Source organism: Halichoerus grypus, chromosome 15, assembly GCF_964656455.1.
Source record: "Halichoerus grypus chromosome 15, mHalGry1.hap1.1, whole genome shotgun sequence".
NCBI lineage: Eukaryota > Metazoa > Chordata > Mammalia > Carnivora > Phocidae > Halichoerus > Halichoerus grypus.
In genome coordinates, this window is record NC_135726.1 from 48,926,449 (window position 1) to 48,945,171 (window position 18,723).

At 51.7% G+C, this 18,723-nt stretch overlaps 1 long non-coding RNA gene across 1 annotated transcript; it reads left to right on the forward strand.

Annotated features, from left to right (window-relative positions):
* Nucleotides 1-11,511: 11,511 nt before the first annotated feature.
* Nucleotides 11,512-16,306, forward strand: LOC144380266 (uncharacterized). Its single transcript, XR_013444280.1, has 2 exons — nucleotides 11,512-11,868; nucleotides 15,505-16,306. It is a non-coding gene; the product is annotated as an uncharacterized LOC144380266 (long non-coding RNA).
* The last annotated feature ends 2,417 nt before the right edge of the window (nucleotides 16,307-18,723 follow it).

Consider the following 18,723-nt stretch of genomic DNA (forward strand, 5'->3'; position numbering starts at 1 on the left):
CGTCTGACTGCACTTTGAATAAGACACAGGGTCCCTCATGTGGTCTCCAAAGCCCTGCATGATGGGCCCCCAGGCTTCAGGCGCACTGGCCGCTCCAGGTTTGAGGGGAGGTGGGTGTGAGTAGAGAGGGTGGGTCTCCCTGTCCTTTCATTCCTGGGGGTAGTTCCCCTTTCTTGTAATTGTGTGGTGGGGTCATGAAGACTCAAACCTTCCGTGTAGCTCTTTTTTTTTTTTTTTAAAGGTTTATTTATTTATTTATTTGAGAGAGCGAGATTGAGAGAGAGAGAGCACATGAGAGGGGGGAGGGTCAGAGGGAGAAGCAGGCTTTCCGCTGAGCCAGGAGCCCGATGCGGGACTCCATCCCGGGACTCCAGGATCATGACTTGAGCCGAAGGCAGTCGCTTAACCAACTGAGCCACCCAGGCGCCCCCCATGTAGCTCTTTAGACACCGTGCCAGCCCTGCTGGGATCATCGCCCAGCGTGTTCCAACAGCTTTACGGACTCGGTCCGTATGTGAGCTGTTGATCCAGCCATGCCAAAAGAATAACAGTCTGTGACACACGCTTGTCTGAAGTCCCCAGTGTGGGAGGATGGAGAATTGTAGCTTCAACTATGATCCTTTTCTGCTATATTTTGAGGGGAGCTCAGAGCCACAAGTGATCTTTTTGTCTCTAGGATTCTGGGTACCTCTACATAACTGATTCCATAATTACTTGAGAACTTTGGTTTCCTTATTTTAATTGTGATATAATCGACCCACAATGTTATATTAGTTTCCGGTACAACATAACTATTGGACGTTTGTATATATTGTGAAGTGACCGCAGCAAGCCTAGTTAACATCTGTTCCCACACGTTACAAAATTTATTTTTCTTGTAATAAGAACTGTTAAGATCTACTCTCTTAGCAACTTTCAAATATGCAATACAGGGTTGTCAACTCTAGTCCCCATGCTGTGTGTTACATTCCCCAGGACTTATTTCTATTATAACCGGACGTGTATGCCTTTTGAACACCTTCACCCTTTGTTAGGAGTCCCATCCCATTCTGCTTCTGGCAACACACCAGTCTGTGTCAGTGAATTTGGTTTTTTTAATTTTGTTTTTGTGATCCACATATAAGTGAGATCATACGGTATTTGTCTTTCTCTGACTTATTTCATTTAGCATATTGCTCTGGAGGTCTATCCATGGTGTCAAAAGATTTCCTTCTTCAAAAAAAAAAAAAGATTTTATTTATTTATTTATTTATTTATTTATTTAGAGAGCACGTGAGCAAGGGGAGGGACACAGGGAGAGACAGAAAGAGAATTTCAAGCCCATTCTGAGCCGAGCACAGAGCCCGATGCAGGGCTCCATTTCAAGACCCCGACCGAGATCACAACCTGAGCCAAAATCAAGAGTCGGGCACCTAACCAACTGAACCACCCAGGTGCCCCCAAATTTCCTTCTTTTTAAGAGCTGAATAACATTCCAGGGCACCTGGGTGGCTCAGTCGGTTAAGCGGCTGCCTTGGGCTGGGGTCATGATCCCAGAGTCCTGGTATCAAGCTCCGCATCTGGCTCCCTGCTCATTGGGAAGTCTGTTTCTATCTCTGCCTGCCACTCTCCCTGCTTGTACTCTCTCTCTCTCAAATCTTTTTAAAAAAATAAAAAACATAGCTGAATAACATTCCATTTTACATAAATACCACATTTTCTTTTTCCATTCATCCATGGATGGACACTTAGTTTGCTTTGCTTTAGCTTTGTAGATTAGGATAAGGAGGACTGACTTGCAAATCTCCCGTAAACTACAATGTGGCAATGATCTGTCCTCCTGGTGGAATCTGTGGAATTATACAGATTATATATTTTATATATATTTATATATATATTTTATATTATATATAATACAATTATATATATTTTGGGAAACACTCTCAGATTCTCGGTGTTCTTGAGAATGACATAGCGTGCTTTTTGAGACTGGAGATTCCTTTGGATGCCTGGGTGGCTCAGTCATTAAGCGTCTGCCTTTGGCTCAGGTCATGATCCCAGGGTCCTGGGATGGAGTCCCGCATCAGGCTCCCTGTTCAGCAGGGAGCCTGCTTCGCCCTCTCCCTCTGCCTGCCACTCCCCCTGCTTTTGCTCTCTCTCTCTGACAAATAAATAAAATCTTAAAAAAAAAGAAAGAAAATGGAGATCCCTGGTGTGTATGTTCCTCTGGCCGAGTCTCAGATAAATACACTCCTTTTAGTGGGAGGAGCTGCAAGGGGTGGGCAGAGGGTGTGGACGGTTCACTCTAGCACTGGGCAGGCAGGAAGATTAAGAAAAGGGATTCAATACAACGCAAATTGTCGCTTATTTGATATGGAGTCCTAACTATGAATCCTTGAATGTAAAATAAGTATTTATTGAATGAATCTCAAATTCCCTCAACCTCAGATTTTGCATGTGTGCAGGGGCTTATCACACACACACACACACACACACACACACCCCTACACCTCAGGGAACCTACAGGATCCTGGACAGTTCCAGACAGGCAGCAGCAGTATGGGAATGGAGCACACGATGTCCATGGGGCAGGTGTCCCTGAGGGGTGGGGGCCTGCAGGGACAGGGGCAGGGACGGTGGAGCTGGGTGCTGACGCCCTGGGAGGAACAGAGTACATCTCTGCAGCAGCTGTGCACAGAGGATCCCCTGGGCCGGGCTGCCAGTGTCTTGGCCCCAATACCAAACCTGCACTAGGGTGTGGAATTTGCAGTCTGTGCCCCAGATGGGTGGGATTGAGGTTGACGGCGACATCCAAGGAAAACTCGTCATTCCAAACTCAAAAGCCTGTGACTAGAAAATAAGAAAATACCCGTGTATTCCCCTATGGATTTCCCAGGGCAACACTATCCAAGTTGAAATGAGCAGGCAGTTCCGTCATTTTCCTGGTTCCTCTCCCATGGGTGGACTTGCGGGCCCGCAGAGTAGCTAACAATTGTTCCCGCATCCTTTCCTTTGTGCGGCAGCGGCCCCCTCCCGGCAGATGATTGATACTCAGGACAGAGAGCCTGGTCCCGCGGCCTCCAGACTGGTGGGGACAGAGGGGCAATGACTGCTCTGAGGCCCCGGGAGATCGGGACAGCTGGGCACAGCGAGCTGCCCAGGTGTGAAGGGGACAAAGAGCTGATGTAGGATTGGCTTGGTGAACAGGAATGAGGCACCTCAACGAGCAGCGCTGGGGGGGGAGGGGGAGGAGCAAATGTTTGCAGGGAAAAGGCTGAAGTCTCCAGAGGAAAACCTCTCAGTTAGTGAATCAGCGGCCGCTGCCGTGTCCCACGTGTGTGCCCGTCACCTAACCACTCCTACCTCCAGAAATGACGGTCTCTCCTCAGCCCCCCTGCCCGAACTCTCCTGTGCTCCCTCACTGTCCAAGTCTGAGGGGACTTCGGGGTCTCATTCCTGCACTGCAGTCAGGGGGTGGGGAGGTCGAGTTCCCCATGGACAGCCCAGCAGTGGTGTCCTGCAGAGCCAGGCCAGGCAAGACCTCAACTCTCCTAACGTCTTGGGGCCTAATCTGGAGTTGGGGGTAAAGCCTGAACACCACCTGCTCCCTCAGGCCCAGAGAGATCCTGTGCCATGTCTGTGAGTGACACACCTCTCCCAATTCTTCCAGGTAAGAAGGTTCTTGAAATACCCAGGAGGCCTAGTCTGGAATGTTCCACAGAAGCCCCGCCAAGGCCCAGGTGCACAGATCCTAAGTGACAGGGCCTTTAGGGACACAGGCTCACAGTCATTTTCCCCAGGGCCCACTCATGGGTCTGGGGCATCTGGGCCCTGAGTGTCCAGCCTACATTGCCCACTGTCCCTGGCACCATCCCCTCTCCAATGCCTTGGACCTGGGGTTGGTTCCAGGCCCCCAGTCCATTCTGCTATGTCCTCCATTGTGAGGTTCTTCTCTGGGGACCCTGATTTCTTCCCCCCGGAGCTTCACTCTGAGCAAATCTTAAGAGTATTTGAGGGTTGGGGGTTGTGGCAATGAAAACACTTGCATTTGTCTCAGGAGATGGGAAAGGGGGACAAGAAGGATTCAGGGAGGAGCGTGAGTGCCCTCTAGTGGATTGTTCCTGCTGGTGGAAGAGCAAAGTGGCCCTGAAGAGGAGACAGTAGGGCTCAGCCTGGACAAAGGGCACGGTCAGGTTCCAAAGGAGGCATATTTAAGGGAGATTAATTTATGGCTACCTGTGGCTCACCAGCTGGAAGATTGGTTTTGCAAAGAGTGTAAGCACAGATCAGAAGGATACCCACTGGGTTATACTGCCAAGTCGGCTGAGGGAAAACTGTAGACATTAGGATGCAAAAACATACATGAGCACAAATCTATCTGCAATGTCATTAGACAGTGTTCTCTGATGTTCTCACCATTTGAGAGGCATCTTAGCAATGATTGCAAAGTCATACTATCATTTGGAAGAAATAACAAGAAGAACATTAGGGGCACCTGGGTGCCTCCCGTGGGTAAGGGGCGGACTCTTGATTTTGACTCAGGTCATGATCTCAGGGGTGAGATTGAGCCCCCAGTGGGCTCCACGATGGGCATGGAGTTTGCTTAAGATTCTCTCTCCCTCCGCCTCTTCCCCCTTCCCCTCATGTCCCAGGCTCACTCCCTCTCAAAAAAAAAGTACATTATATCACAGGAGTGTCTATCTTCAGAATCATATACCTTGGCATCATTCCTTATGTATGAATCTACACCCCACAAAATGGACTTCAGTCGGGGACTGGCCAGTGTTGGTCTGGTTCCCAGCACCTGTGGGCTGACAGCACCCTGCCCTCCAACCCTGGGCCCGTCTCTGAACCACAGGAGCCTCTGATGCTCCGTCACTTAAGGGAGTGGCCTTTTCAGTGCCCTCACCAAGCACCCAGCCACCTCTGGATTCAGGGGGGTCGAGGCACGGGTTATCCTTGCGAGTGCGCAGGTCGTTGATTGCCAGGTGTGGGGCCCCCGGGGGCTCCCCTGTGGTTCAACCCGGGCCATCACCAGAGCCTCGAGCCCCTGGACACAGGCCACGTCTACCGACATAGATTGAGAAGTTCTGGAAACCGAATCTCTTCCAGAAAGCACCGACCCACACTCAGCTCTTATGGGCAGCAGGTTGGAGCTCCGGGGCACAGCCCGCACCGGTTCTGCCCAGACCCCGTGACCACCCGCCAAGATGCGGCGGGATGGGACACGCGAGTCCCAGCACGTGGGGGTCACCTCAGTGTGGAGGCGCTTCTCCAGGAGGCGGCCCCGATCCTATAACCGAGCCCTTCTGTCCCACACGAAGGTTACATGAGGCTGGACGCACCCGAGAGGGTCCAGATCCCTGTGCCGGGGAGCCTGTGCTGAGGCAATGGGAAGACAGAAGACAAGCTGTGTCAAGGTACCAGCCAGGAGAGCAGCACGCGGAACCGGGGTGCAGGCCATCTGCAACAAAGCCCCCGATGAGAAATGGGGCGGTCCTCTCCTTGTGCCCAGTGGGGACTCTGAACAGACACTGCTCCAGTGACAATGTCTTGGAGGATGAGACGGCAGCCAGGTCAGATATCCAGGCGTCCCTGTCTGCACCCAGCAAGAGAAGCTCAATAAACACACGTGGAATCCATAAGGAAAACCACACCACAGAAGCGTATCACCCATGTGTAACACCGGCGGTCAGAGCCCGTTCCCCGCAGACCCAGGGCGCTGGCATCAGCATGGGAGGGGGCCAGCATGTGCCCGAGGCTGTCCCAGGGACGGGTCCTTCCCCCTTCTAGATTCAGGAGGGAGGACAGAGGCCTCCTAACAGTGAGCATCAGATACCCATTCATTCCCAGAATGACATCCCCCACTCCATCTCTACCTTGTGAGCCACTTCTCCTCTCCCTGGGGATCCTGGGTGGGCAGCCTGTGTCCTTCCTCTTCTCTCAGAGATCTGACCTGGCACAAACTAGATCTTGACCCCAGGTGGAGTTACCATCAGGAGGTCAGAGCCCCACTCTGACCTTAAAGGAAGTCAGGAAGTAACTCCTCATCCCTAGGGTCTCTGGTCTGTGGGGATACCTGGCTATGGTCCCCTGAAGACATCTTACCACCCCAGGAATCCTGGGGAGTGAGGGGAACTTCCCGTGCAGGACGGGACACCCCAGGATCTGAATTTGCTTCCATCTCAGAGGGGCTGAGGGTCCCATGGAGGCCAGACTCCCTGGTTGAGTCTCCAGGTGGAGCTGCTCCAGCTCCTGGGCCTGATGGGGAGGCCTAGAGCAAAGAGAGGGACAGCTGTAACTTGAATGCAACAGGCCTCAGTGCTGTGATGGGGGAACAGGGCATTCTGACGTGCCCTCTCCCAAAAGCCAAAAGAGACCCTTCCTTGGCCCTTCCTTTGGAAGTCTGGGAACAGAGAGCACCACCAGAGGCTACACATCCCCCTGGATAGACTGTTCTGATGTTGGATCAGGAATCTTCTGGGCAACAACTGTCCTCTCCTGGGGCTTACCCTGCACTGGGATGGAGTCAAGAAGCCTGGGACCCACAGAGACCAGGATCAGGGCTGACCAGCCCATCAGCCTGGAGGTCAGCCCATCTCTGCCCAGGGCTTAGGGCCCCTCACGTCCTTTGGAACCTAGTCAGCACCCCTGGTGCAGCCCCTGACATCACCTCCAGGGGGCGACATTGGGACGCACAGACAACACAGGAAATCAACACCTGAAGTCGGCTTTGGCTAAGGAGGTGGATAAGGAGCCTGACTTCTATCCCCTGTTCCAACAGACACTTATGGGTTCCTACCATGTGCCTGTTCTGTCCTGTGTGCTCCTTCCTGAGGCCTCTAAGGACTCTGCTCTGTCAAGAGTCCCTGTGCAGCTCCCCACTCCCTACCTGGCACCACCCATGGGCAAAGGCAAGTGACCACAGGAAAGCCCCCAGGCAGAGGACAGAGGCTGCCCAGGATGGTCAGCAGCCTGAATGATATTCTATTGTGCTTATCCATTAATTCGTTGGTGGCATTTGGGTTGTTTCCACATTCTGGCTATCTTCTACGAAGATGGGTGTACAAATATCTCTTTCAGTTCCTGCTTTCGTTTCTTTAGGGTGTATACTCGGAAGTGAAATTGCCAGACCATATGGCATTTTTATGTACAATATTTGGAAAATCACAATACCGTTTTCCATAGTGTTTTCCACAGTACCGTTTTCCATTTTACTGTCCTGTCAAAAATGCACAAGGTTCCAAATTCTCCACATCCTCTCCAGCAGTTGTTGTTTTCTGGGCTTCCTTGATACTAGCCATTCTAATTGGCGTGAGGGAGTATCTCACTGTAGTTTTGATTTGCATCTCCCTGATGATTAGTGATGTTGAGCTACTTTTTATGTGGTTATTGGCCATTTGTATGTCTTCTTTGGCGAAATGTCTATTCAAGAGCTTTGCCCATTTTAAAATCAGGTTTAAATTTGGATTTGTGTTGCTGAGTTGTAGGAGTTCTTTGTATATTCTGGTCATTAACCCCTTGTCTGATATATGATTTGCAAGTTATTTTCTCTCATTCTGTTACTGGTGGGAGGTTAGCGCTGTGGTGGTCTCGGTTCTTGGATTCCCCACGAAAGGTTTCCGTGAGGACCCATGCTCGAATAAAGATGGCCAGAAGGAAGGAAGCAGGCACAAAGCAGTTTATCAAGGACAGGACCCTCGCAAGATGGGAGAGTGGACAGGCCCAGAAATGGCAACTGCCCCAGGCTTAGGGGTGTCTTTTTATGTTTGTATAGGTTATGGATCACAGCTGGGGTTGTTTCCTGTCACCTCAGAGACTCCCCCTACCAGTTGGAAGGAGGAGTTTTTGGCCCTACAAGGTTCTTGCAGGAACTGTCATGGCTGTCTTCCCCCAGGGTGGAGGGTGGGGGTGGGAGGAGGGTATCCAGACAGCAATGTAAATATATGATAATGAAGCTACAGGTTATTGTAGGACACAGGCTAGACTGGAGAGCGCATGCCCTGCACCTGTTGTTCTCGGCCCCGGAAGGTGGGGAAACCATGAAACCACTGTGTACACCATTCTTGTCTCCAGCTCATATCTAGCTAACTGCCTGCTCTATCAAAGTCCATAGGTTGACCCTGTTTCTCCCTCTCCCACTCCCCCTGCTTGTGTTCCTTCTCTCACTGTGTCTCTCTCTGTCAAATAAATAAAATCTTTAAAAAATTTTTAAAAAAAGAGAGAGAGAAAAGGGCGCCTGGGTGGCTCAGTCGTTAAGCGTCTGCCTTCGGCTCAGGTCATGATCCCAGGGTCCTGGGATCGAGCCCCACATCGGGCTCCCTGCTCCACGGGAAGCCTGCTTCTCCCTCTCCTACTCCCCCTGCTTGTGTTCCCTCTCTCGCTATGTCTCTGTCAAATAAATAAATAAAATCTTTAAAAAATAATAGTAAATAAAAAAATAATAAATCTTCATGGCCATAAACTCACAATTTAGACAAAACTGACAATGTTCCTAGTAAAATTAGAAATAACATAAACTAACTCATGAAGAAATAGGAAATCTGACCTGTACTATAACTATTAAAGGAAATTTAGTTAATAGTTAAAGCGTTTTTACACACACACATACACACTCGTGCACACTCACAGAAAACACAGACGCTTTAGAATGAATATGAAGGGGGGCGTCTGGGCGGCTCAGTCGGTTAAGCATCTGCCTTCGGCTCAGGTCATGATCCTGGGGTCCTGGGATTGAGCCCTACGTCTGGCTCCCTGCATGGTGGGGAACCTGCTTCTCCCTTTGCCTGCCGCTTCCCCTGCTTGCGCTCTCTCTCTCTCCCTCTGACAAATAAATAAATAAAATCTTTAAAAACAATAAAATAAAATGAATATGAATATCTCTATGGAGGAAAAATAGGAACCCTAACTCACACCATGCAATCTTTTAGAAATCGATTTAAATTTATTAAAATTAGAATTTCTGGTCTTCAAAAGACACCCAATTCTCTCTCCCTCTCTCTTTCATACATATGCAAGTTACATATGCGTGTGTGTGTGTATCTATATGATGAAGCCATGTCCAAAGTGCATTACAGAATCTTCCAAAAGCAATAGGAAAAAGACTGACAATCCAATTGTTTAAGATGGCTAATAACTCTAAGAGACACTGAACAGTAGAACATGTGAAAATAGCCAACAAGCATATGAAAAGCTGCATTTGCTTTATTGTTTATTTGGGAAGCACACAGTAGAACCATTATGAACTATCATGTCAGCCACACGAGAATAGCCGAAATTAAAAGACTGACAATACCAAGAGTTGGAACATCAGAAAGTGTAAACACTGCTGGTGGGGTTAAAGATTGGTTCAACTATCTGGCAGGAGAATCTAAAATTTCTATATATTTTAGAAGATGTTCCAGCAAATTCAATGGTATCTACCCCCGAGGAAATGAGTTAGATACATTAGAACTGCAACACACATGGTTAAGAATATTCATATCAGTATTATTCAGAAGAGCCAAAGAGTAGAGGAATCCAAATGTCCAACAGTACAATGGGCAAATACTGTGATGTATTCAAACAATATCAAGCAACGTGAAAAAGGAGTGAATTGAGGCTACACAACAACGTGGATAAATCCCGCAGCACAGACTTGAAGGAGAGCAGCCAAATGCAGAAGGGAACAAATTGATTCTACTTGTGTAAAGTTCCCAAAGAGGCAAAACCAATCTCTGGCGGTAGAGGTCAGACCGGAGGTGATGGTGAGGGTCCTAAGGGCGAGGAGGGGCATGAGAGCATTTCCTGGTGTGGGGAACGTTCTCTACTTTGAGCTGGGCAATGGTTTCATAGGCACACACCCATGCAGAAATTTATTGCAATGTTCACGTTACTTAACAAAAAAAGAAGTATAAAATCTCTTCAGGTCACACAAAAAAGCAACATCCACAAAACAATCAAAGACCAGCTCATTCCAAACTTCAGCAATTCTTCCAGAGAACAGGACAAATACGGAACACTCACAAACTCATTTTCTGTGGCGGTATAACCTTCACGTCAAAACCAGACCAGGAAAGAATGAGGAAGTAAAGGTGTAGCCTTTCTCATGACCAGGGATGAAAAATCCCCAAATGAAATGCTACCGAAATGGATCAGGAATTACCAACCTGAATTTCTTGCCCAAATTGCAAGGCCGATTTAGCATTCAAAATCAACCATTGCCTTTTACCACATTAAGACATTAACCAGAAAATCATTACTAACGGCGAGAAGAGAAGCAAAATGTCCTGTGATGAGGTTCCACACCCACTCAGATTGGGGCAATAGGGAAACCAATGGCAAACTATTCCGGGAGGGGAGCTCTTGGCCTGATGAAGGCCACCACGACCTGCAGCAAGCACCAAGTTACTGGAGGATCCTTAAAAACACCAATTTCATCAGGAGCGGGGCAAGGCTGTCTGGGTTCATCACCTGAACTCCAAGCCCCTGGGCCTCAGCCCTGTTACAGACGCTCTCCCTGGGCCACACCCAGCGGCAGAGCCACAGGCAGGGCTGGTGAGCAGAAGCCCTGCTGGGGTCAGAGCATCCTGAAAACACCTGGGCCTGAGGGAGGACGGCTCCCTTGGACCAGAGAACCAGACTCACAGCTCTGACCTCAGACTGCAGATGGCCGTGATGTGTAGCAGGTTTCCTAAATGCACCAGAGGAAAGGGGGTCACCGGTAGACACTCTTCCTGTAGCTGATGTGGAGATAGTGAGGACAACGTGCTGGGCCTCCTATGGCGTGGCCCCAAACAGGCCCAGATCTCTCCTCCCGCAGTCCATTAGCCTCAGCAAGCATACAGCTAAGCTCGAGATGAATGAAGGAATGGGGGTGGGGGTGGGGGGACATGCTCCTCTTCCAGTGGGAAGAACTGCAAGGTCGCAGACAAAGGGTATGGGTGTATAATTCCACTACAGGGAGGGCAGGGACAGTTAAGAAGGGTGATCCAGTCCTTCAGAGTCATGGACTTACAGTCATTTCCCGCAGTGCCAACAGGGACAGCGGGGGCATCTTGTTCTGCACGTCCTGCCTAAGCTGCCCACTATGTGTGGAACCATCCCCTCCCCATGACTTGGGCCCTGGGGCTGCTTCTGGCTCACCAGTCCATCTCCCCACAGTCCTCCAATGTGAGAGTCCTCCCTTCCCATCCTCATCCCTCATCCCCCATTCCATGACATTCTCTTGCCCTCAGCTAAAGAGGATGACTTTTCCATAGGCCTTTCACCCAAGCAACCCCAGATATCCAAAACTTCCCCTAACTCTGTCATATGAGCCCAGGGCGCAGCTGGGAATGAGGGCTCCAAGGACACCCACATCCTCCATCCCCTACCTCCTTGCACTGGCTTCTCAGTCACCTGGGCCTGAGTTCCCTTCAAATCAAAAGCCTCAGCACGAAGTACCTCACAGTCTCGGCAAGGCACAGGACATTCCCATGCGACACAGACACCCCAAGAGAGGAGGCCCTCCAGACTGACTATGTCAGGCCTGACCAGAGGGTGCACATCCATGGGTATTTCCTCACCTGGCTCACTCCCCTCGGGCAGCCCAGGAGCATCTGAGACTCTGTGTGGAATATTCTCTCCCTCCCCTGGGGTTCCATGGACTGGGACACCTCTCTGAGGAAAGTCTCTTCAAATCCTCCCCCACTCAGCTTACCAGTTCACTGCCAAGTTTTGCACCCGTATCTGTTTATCTTGACAGACCCGTGAGTTCTCTGCCTCAGAGAACAGCCCTGAGACTCAGGGACAGAGGAGGGATCCTAAGGCTAAGGGAGACTGGAACGTGGCGTGGACTTAGCACTTCAGACCTGCTCGTCCGCCCTGGGAGAGTTCAGAGGACACACCTTAGTCTTTCATGACTGTGAGGTATGAGGTCACCGCACACCTGAACAGCTCTGTCATTGCTCTTCTCTGTAGGTCAGAAATTACAGTGGAAGCTGCTGCCACTGAACTGGGAAACCTAAATGCAATGTCACCATAATGGACAGCAGACCCAAAGCAGCAATCAGAATAGTCTGATTCACGGGGAACAATGACAATGACGTTGGCTAGTTGATCATGATGTTCCTAGAAATGAGATAGATGGGAAGCTACTAAATTCTTACCTGGTCTGTATAAGAAGGAGAGTTCTAGGTCAAGTGAACAAAAGTCAATCTTGAATCATAGCAACTGAGTTTTATGACCCCTCAGTCAATTCCCAGACTTGAGCCAGTTTAAAGAGCCAGACTCCTGGAATAAAGGAGGGGCCAGGTCCCCTTGAGGAAGGACCCCAGTATGCTGCTAAAAATTTATACTGTTAACCTTTCTCCCAGTCTTCCCCAGAGGGACCTGTGGCCTTTTACCAAGTTGATGGTCACTGGAGAAAAGCAAATAGCTCTTTGGGGCACTGAAAGACATGAGCTCTAAACTGAGGACTCAAATGTCACCGTGGCCCACCAGTCAGAGGAGGGCTTATGGAGGTCAGGTGGTCCATGGAGTCTGAGCTCAGGTCCATCTCACAGTGGGCCTGGGCAGGGGGCGGGGGGAGGCCAGTATCGCTGAACCAATCCTGTGGTTATTTCCCATAGTCATACTCAACAGCTAGCAGAATCCCCACATCGGTTCCCCACCCTGTGGAGTAAGGGCTATTATGGTGGGAAAGGCCAAGTGGAAAGCACTAGGACTACTTAGGAAAATAGTAAACTGAAAGCAATACCACATTCCCCGAGGGACTGCAGAGATTAGTGCAGCATGAAGGACTTGAAGGACACTCGGGTCTTGGAGAGTGACAGTGGATTATCCTAAGCTTAACCAGGTGGTAACTCCAATGGCTGCTGGTATGTGTGGTACCAGACATGGTTTCCTTGCTTGAGCGAATCACCACCTCCCGTGGTGCCTGGTATGAAGCTAACCATCTGGCAAATACTTCTTCCTCCACACCTGTTAGTAAAGACCCACTGGAGTCAGTTTGCTTTCATCTGGCAAGGCCAGAAATGCATTTTCACTGTCCTACTCCAGGGGCGCATCAACCCCCCAGCCCTGTGTCATACTTTAGTTCACAGGGATCTTGATTGCCTTTCCCTCTCACAAGATTATCACCCCGGCCGTTTGCATTGATGACATTATGCTGATTGGACCCAGTGAGCAAGAAGTTAGCAGCGACTCTAGACTTCTGGGTAAGACATTTCTGTGCAGAACATGGGAAATAAATCAAACAAAAATTCAGGGGCCTTTTACCTCAGTGAAATTTCTAGGGGTCCAGGGGGGAGGGACCTATCAATCTACCTCTTCTATTTTTTGTTAAAGATTTTATTGATTTATTTATTTAAAATTTTATTGTCATGTTAATCACCAGATTTTATTTATTTATTTGAGAGAGAGAATGGGAGAGAGAGCATGAGCAGGGGGAGGGGCAGAGAGAGAGGGAGAAGCAGGCTCCCCGCTGAGCAGGGAGCCCCATGTGGGACTCGATCCTCATGACCTGCGCTGAAGGCAGTTGCTTAACCATCTGAGCCACCCAGGCGCCCCCAATCTACCTCTTCTAAACTGAAGGATCAGTTGCTGCACCCTGCCCTTCGTACCCCCAAAAACAAACTGCAACACCGAGTGAGCCTCTTTGGATTTCGAGGCAACATGTTCCCCATTTAGGTGTGCTCCTCTGGCTCATTTACCAAGTGACCCAAAAAGCTGCTAGTTTTGAGTGCTGCCCAGAATAAGAGAAGGCTCTGCCGCAGGTCCCCCTCTGTGTGAACTGCTCTGCCATTTGGGCCACAGAGCCCAGCAGGTCCAGTGGTGCTGGAGCGGCCAGGCTTGGTGTCTGGACCCCTTGGAGCGGCCCACAGACGTGAATCACAGCGCAGGCCCCTTAGGCTTGTGAAGCAAAATCTTGCTATCCTCTCGCTAACTGCTCTCCTTTCAAGAAACAGCTTTTGGCCTGCCACCGGACCTTAGTAAGGACTAAATGCTTGACCACGGGCCACCCAGTTACCACGTGACCGAAGCGGTCTATGCACCGGGGAATAGGAAATATACCCAGAGCCTCTGGAGGTTACTGGACAGAGGCTCTGCACTGACACTAATTCCATCGTGCACTGGGTGACACACCAGGCCATAAAGCCAGGCATACACAGCAGTGCTCCCTCATCAAATGCAAGTGGGAAATGAGATGACCAAGCTTGGCCAGGCATTGAAGGCACACGCGGCACGTGAAGAAATGGCCCAGGTGCCCACGCTCCCCACTCCTGCGACCCTGCCTTCTCTCTCCCAGCCACCCCTGTGGCCTCACGGCGAGTCGTCTATGATCAGTTGATGGAGGGAGAGAAACCTCGGGCCTGGTTTACAGATGGTTCTGCATGCCAGGCAGATACCACTCGACAGTGGACAGCAGCAGCATGACAGCCCCTTTCTGGAACATTCCTAATGGGCAGGGGCGAAGGGAAATCCTCTCGATGGGCAGAGCTTCAGGCAGTGCACCCGGTTGTTCCTTGTGCTTGGAAGGAGAAATGGCCTGATATGTGGTTGTATACCCACTGTGGCCAATGATCTGGCTACACGGTCAGGGACTTGGAAGGAACATGGTTGGAAAACTGGTGACAAGGAGGTCTGGGAAAAAGGTATGTGGATAGACCTTTCCGAACACTCACCATGCATGTTAGCATGGGAGGATTTTAATACTTAAGTGGATCCGTGGCCTGTTCCGTGGTTTTCACTCAGCCTCTTTCCCTAGCCAACCGGTCATTGCCCGGGGGCTCATGAGCAAAGTGGCCACGGTGGCGGGGCAGGTGGAGTTGATGCACAGGTTCGGCAACATGAACTTCTGCTCACCAAGGCCAACCTAGCTATGGCCACCACTGAGTGCTCCATCTGCCAGCTCAGAGACCAACGCTGGGCCCCCGATATGGCCCCATTCCCCAGGGTGACCAGACAGATGCCTGCCGGCAGGTTGGTGACATTGGACCATTTCCATCATGGAAGGAGCACTGTTTTGTTCTTACTGGATAGGCACTCACTCTGGATACGGATTTGCCTTCCCTACACACAAAGCTCCTGACAAAACGACCACCCACGGATTCATAGAATGCCTTATCGACTGTCACAGTGTCCCACAGAGCACTGCTTCCGATCAAGGGACTCACTTCAGAGCAAATGAAATGCGGCAATGTGTGTGCTCACTCATCATACGATCCTGAAGCGGCTGTCCTGAGAGAAAAGTGGGATTGTCCCTTTGGACACTCAGGGACAGCACCAGCTAGGGTTGGGGGGAAGAACTCCAGGAGGCTCTACATGCTCTGGGTCTGTGTCCAGTCTGTGCTGTTTCTCCCACAGCCAGGATTCTCACATCTAGGAATCGGGGGGTGGAAATGGGAATGACACCGCTCACTATACCCCTCATGATCCATTAGCAAAATGTCTGTTTCCCATCCCTGCGACATTATGCGCTGCTGACGTAGAAGTGTTAGTTCCAAAGGGAGGACTATTTCTACCAGGAGACACGGTAATGATTCCATTGACGCATCCCTCCAGGGCGTCCAGAAAGTGCAGCACCTGGACGAACGCCGATCTCAGCTTCACCTCTCTTCTGTCACAAATGACAGCTAGAGGGCCCAGAGATCGAGAGGGGCCAGCGACCACAGGAGCAGCTGCCTGGAGCAGAAGCAGGTGGGGCCACTGGCCGAGGCCAGCCACACAGGCCCAGAGAGAAGGTGCAGGACAGAAACCCCAGGGACAGGGAGCGGGGAGGGGAGAAACCCAGGCCTCAATCTGGGGGTCCTCCTAGGTGCCGATGAGACCGTGAGTGTGAAGCCGTCTCAGCATTGTGAGGCCCAGGAGGCCCAGGTCCTGATGAACAGGAAGGAAGCAGCTCCCACCTCGCCTCCCCAGGGACACAGAGAGGTGTGTGGTGCTGTGTGTTCCCAGGGTCAAGAACCCTGTGCTGATGCCAAGTCCCGGGAGTAGGAAGGAAAGTTGACTTGTCCATCTTCCTCCTTCTGTCCCCCTGACACAGACCCTCCCCTCCTGACACGCCCAGGCCCCTGCTTCTCCTTCTTCTCCCCACAGACCCACCACCCAGCATTCCAGCCACACACACCACTGCCGCCCAGGGACACACACACTGTCACTTACCAGAGACAAACACATCAATATACATTCCTGGAAATCTGAGCTTGGTGACATTTTACTGAGGGAAGAGACAGGGACAATGTACTTACAGCAGCAGAGATTGGGACTCATAAAGCCGGAATATGATGGAGTATTAACATGATAATGCGACCCATGTGAAATGGCTACAGATTGATGTTGAATAAACATGCAGAGCGGCTTGGCACCCTGACTCGGCCTTCTACACTTCCCTCCTTGTCCACCAGAGGGCGGCAGAACTGCTCTACACCTGGGAGCCTTCCTCAGCACCCACAGCCCAGCAGGGTCTGACCCTCCCCAGCCTCACCCAGTCACCGTCCTCCTGGCTCTCCAGGCTCCCCACACTGGACCCCGTCAGCCCCCCTAGCCAGCCATCCATCTGCCCGCTGAGACTGGTCCCTCTATGGGTAGCTAGTCCCTCCACACCCTCTGCCCTTAGAGGGGCGAAGGTCCACTCACACTTCCGGTCTCAGCCCCAGGTCACTTTCCCAGGAGTGCTCCATGTGACCCCCCATCAGCTAAGACCCCCTCACATGCTCCAGACCCACCAGACACTTTCCCTTCCTGGCCCTTCTCTCGATTCTAATTGACTCCTCAGTGCCATGATTTCCTGACCGCCCGTGGCCCTGTTCCAAGGGAAACCCCACGAGTCCAGGGCCCACATCTGTCCTGTTCTCTGTGGAGCTCCCAGGACCCAGCCCAGGGCCTGACACGTCACAGAAGCCCAGTAAATACTCGTTAAATGCATGAGGGAAACCACACAATGGAAGTCACTCCCGTTCACCTGGGGTCGGAGCCTCTTCCCCACAGACCCAGGACACGGGCATCAGCATGGAAGGGGGCCAGCACGTGCCCGAGGCTGTCCCTGTAAGGCTGTCAGGGCTTTCCCCCTCCTAGATTCAGGAGGACGACAGGGGACTCCTACAGTTAGAGGTCAGACCCCCATTCATTCCCAGAACACAGACACCCCCTTCCCATCTCTGTCTGTGACTGACTTCTCTCCCCAGGGGGCCTGGGTGGGCAGCCTGTGTCCTTCCTCTTCTCTCAGAGATCTGACCTGCCACAAACTCTGGATCACCACCCCAGGTGCAGTTACTACCAGGGGAGTTCAGAGCCCTACACTGACCTCCAAACACGTCCAGAGGCAAGTCCTCATCCTGAGGGCCCCTGCTCTGTGGGGACACATGCTATGTCTCCCTGAAAATTTCTCAGTAGCCCAAGGAATCCTGGAGAATGAGGGGAATGTCCCGGGCAGGCAGAACAGAAGAATCCAGGATGTGCCCGTGTTTCCCCGGGGCTGAGGGTCTCCTCCCCTTTCATAGACGCAGCCCTGGGATCCCTCAGCTGACTCTCCGGGTGGAGCCGCCCCAGCTCCTGATTCCTGTGGGGAGACCTAGAGCAGAGCAGAGACAGTGACACAGATGACTTCGAAGGAATCTCCCTAGTGCTGTGATGGGGAGACAGAGCATTGTGGTGTTCAGCCTCCCAGGCTGGTGCCTTTTCTACAAAGTCTCAAAAGACCCCTACAAGGTCATTCCTTGAAATCTCGAGGACAGAGAGCTCCTGCTGAGGGAGCACCATCCCTCTGGGTGGACAATTCTCCTGACACAGGATCAGGAATCTTCTGAATACTGCCTGTCCTCTCCCTGGGCTCACCCTGCCCTGGGATGCAGTCAGGCAGAGCAGGACCCAGGCTGACCAGTCCCTCACCTCTGCCCAGGGCTCCCGGCCCACACACATCCTTGGGAGCCGGGTCAGCTCACACTTCCCTGGTGCAGCCCCCAGCATCGCCTCCAGGGGCCGACATAGGAACATGCAGACAACACAGGAAATTAAACCCTGAAGCTGGCTTTGGCTAAGGAGGTGGAGAAGGAGCCTGGTTTCCATCCCTTTCTCCAACAGACCCTTCTGGATCCCTCCCACGTGCCAGTTCTGTCCTGCCCACTCCTTCTAGAGCCCTAGGAGCACGCTGATATGACAAGGGTCCCTGTGCAGCCCTCGCTCATTGCCTGGTACCACCCATGGGGGAGGCAGGGTGACCACGGGAAAGTCCCCCAGGCAGAGCACACAGGCTGCCCAGGACGCTCAGGGGCACATGGACCGTCTCTGGGCCACAGTTCAGCCAACAGACACGGAGAGGGAGGGTCTCCTCAAAACCTACCCTTTTGAGGACCAGGGAGCCCCAGCCACCTGAACTCCCACCACCTCCTCTCTTCCCAGGACATGCAGGAAACCCCCATTGCGCCTGGGAACTGAGCTCTTGAGACACCTGGTCCTGGGTCTCTGTCCTTGGAAGCAGAGGCCAGGCTGGGGACACCCAGGGATGCGCCGTGGGTCCCTCACCAGTAATCACCCAGCCTGCCCCTTTCTCACCCCCCAAGAGTTATCTCTGGGATCTTGCTGCCAGGAGTCAATCCAACCTCCCCAGACCTTTGAGAACACTGGGGAGACCGGTGCCCAGCTGGGCTTCTCTGATACAACAGAAATAATCCCCTGGATTTGGGGACCTGGGGCTCTGTGTGGTGCCCATAGACTCAAGGCCAGGACTCAGCAGAGGAGAAGGGAGAAGGGCCATCCTGTAAGGGAACCGGGTCCCCCTCAGTC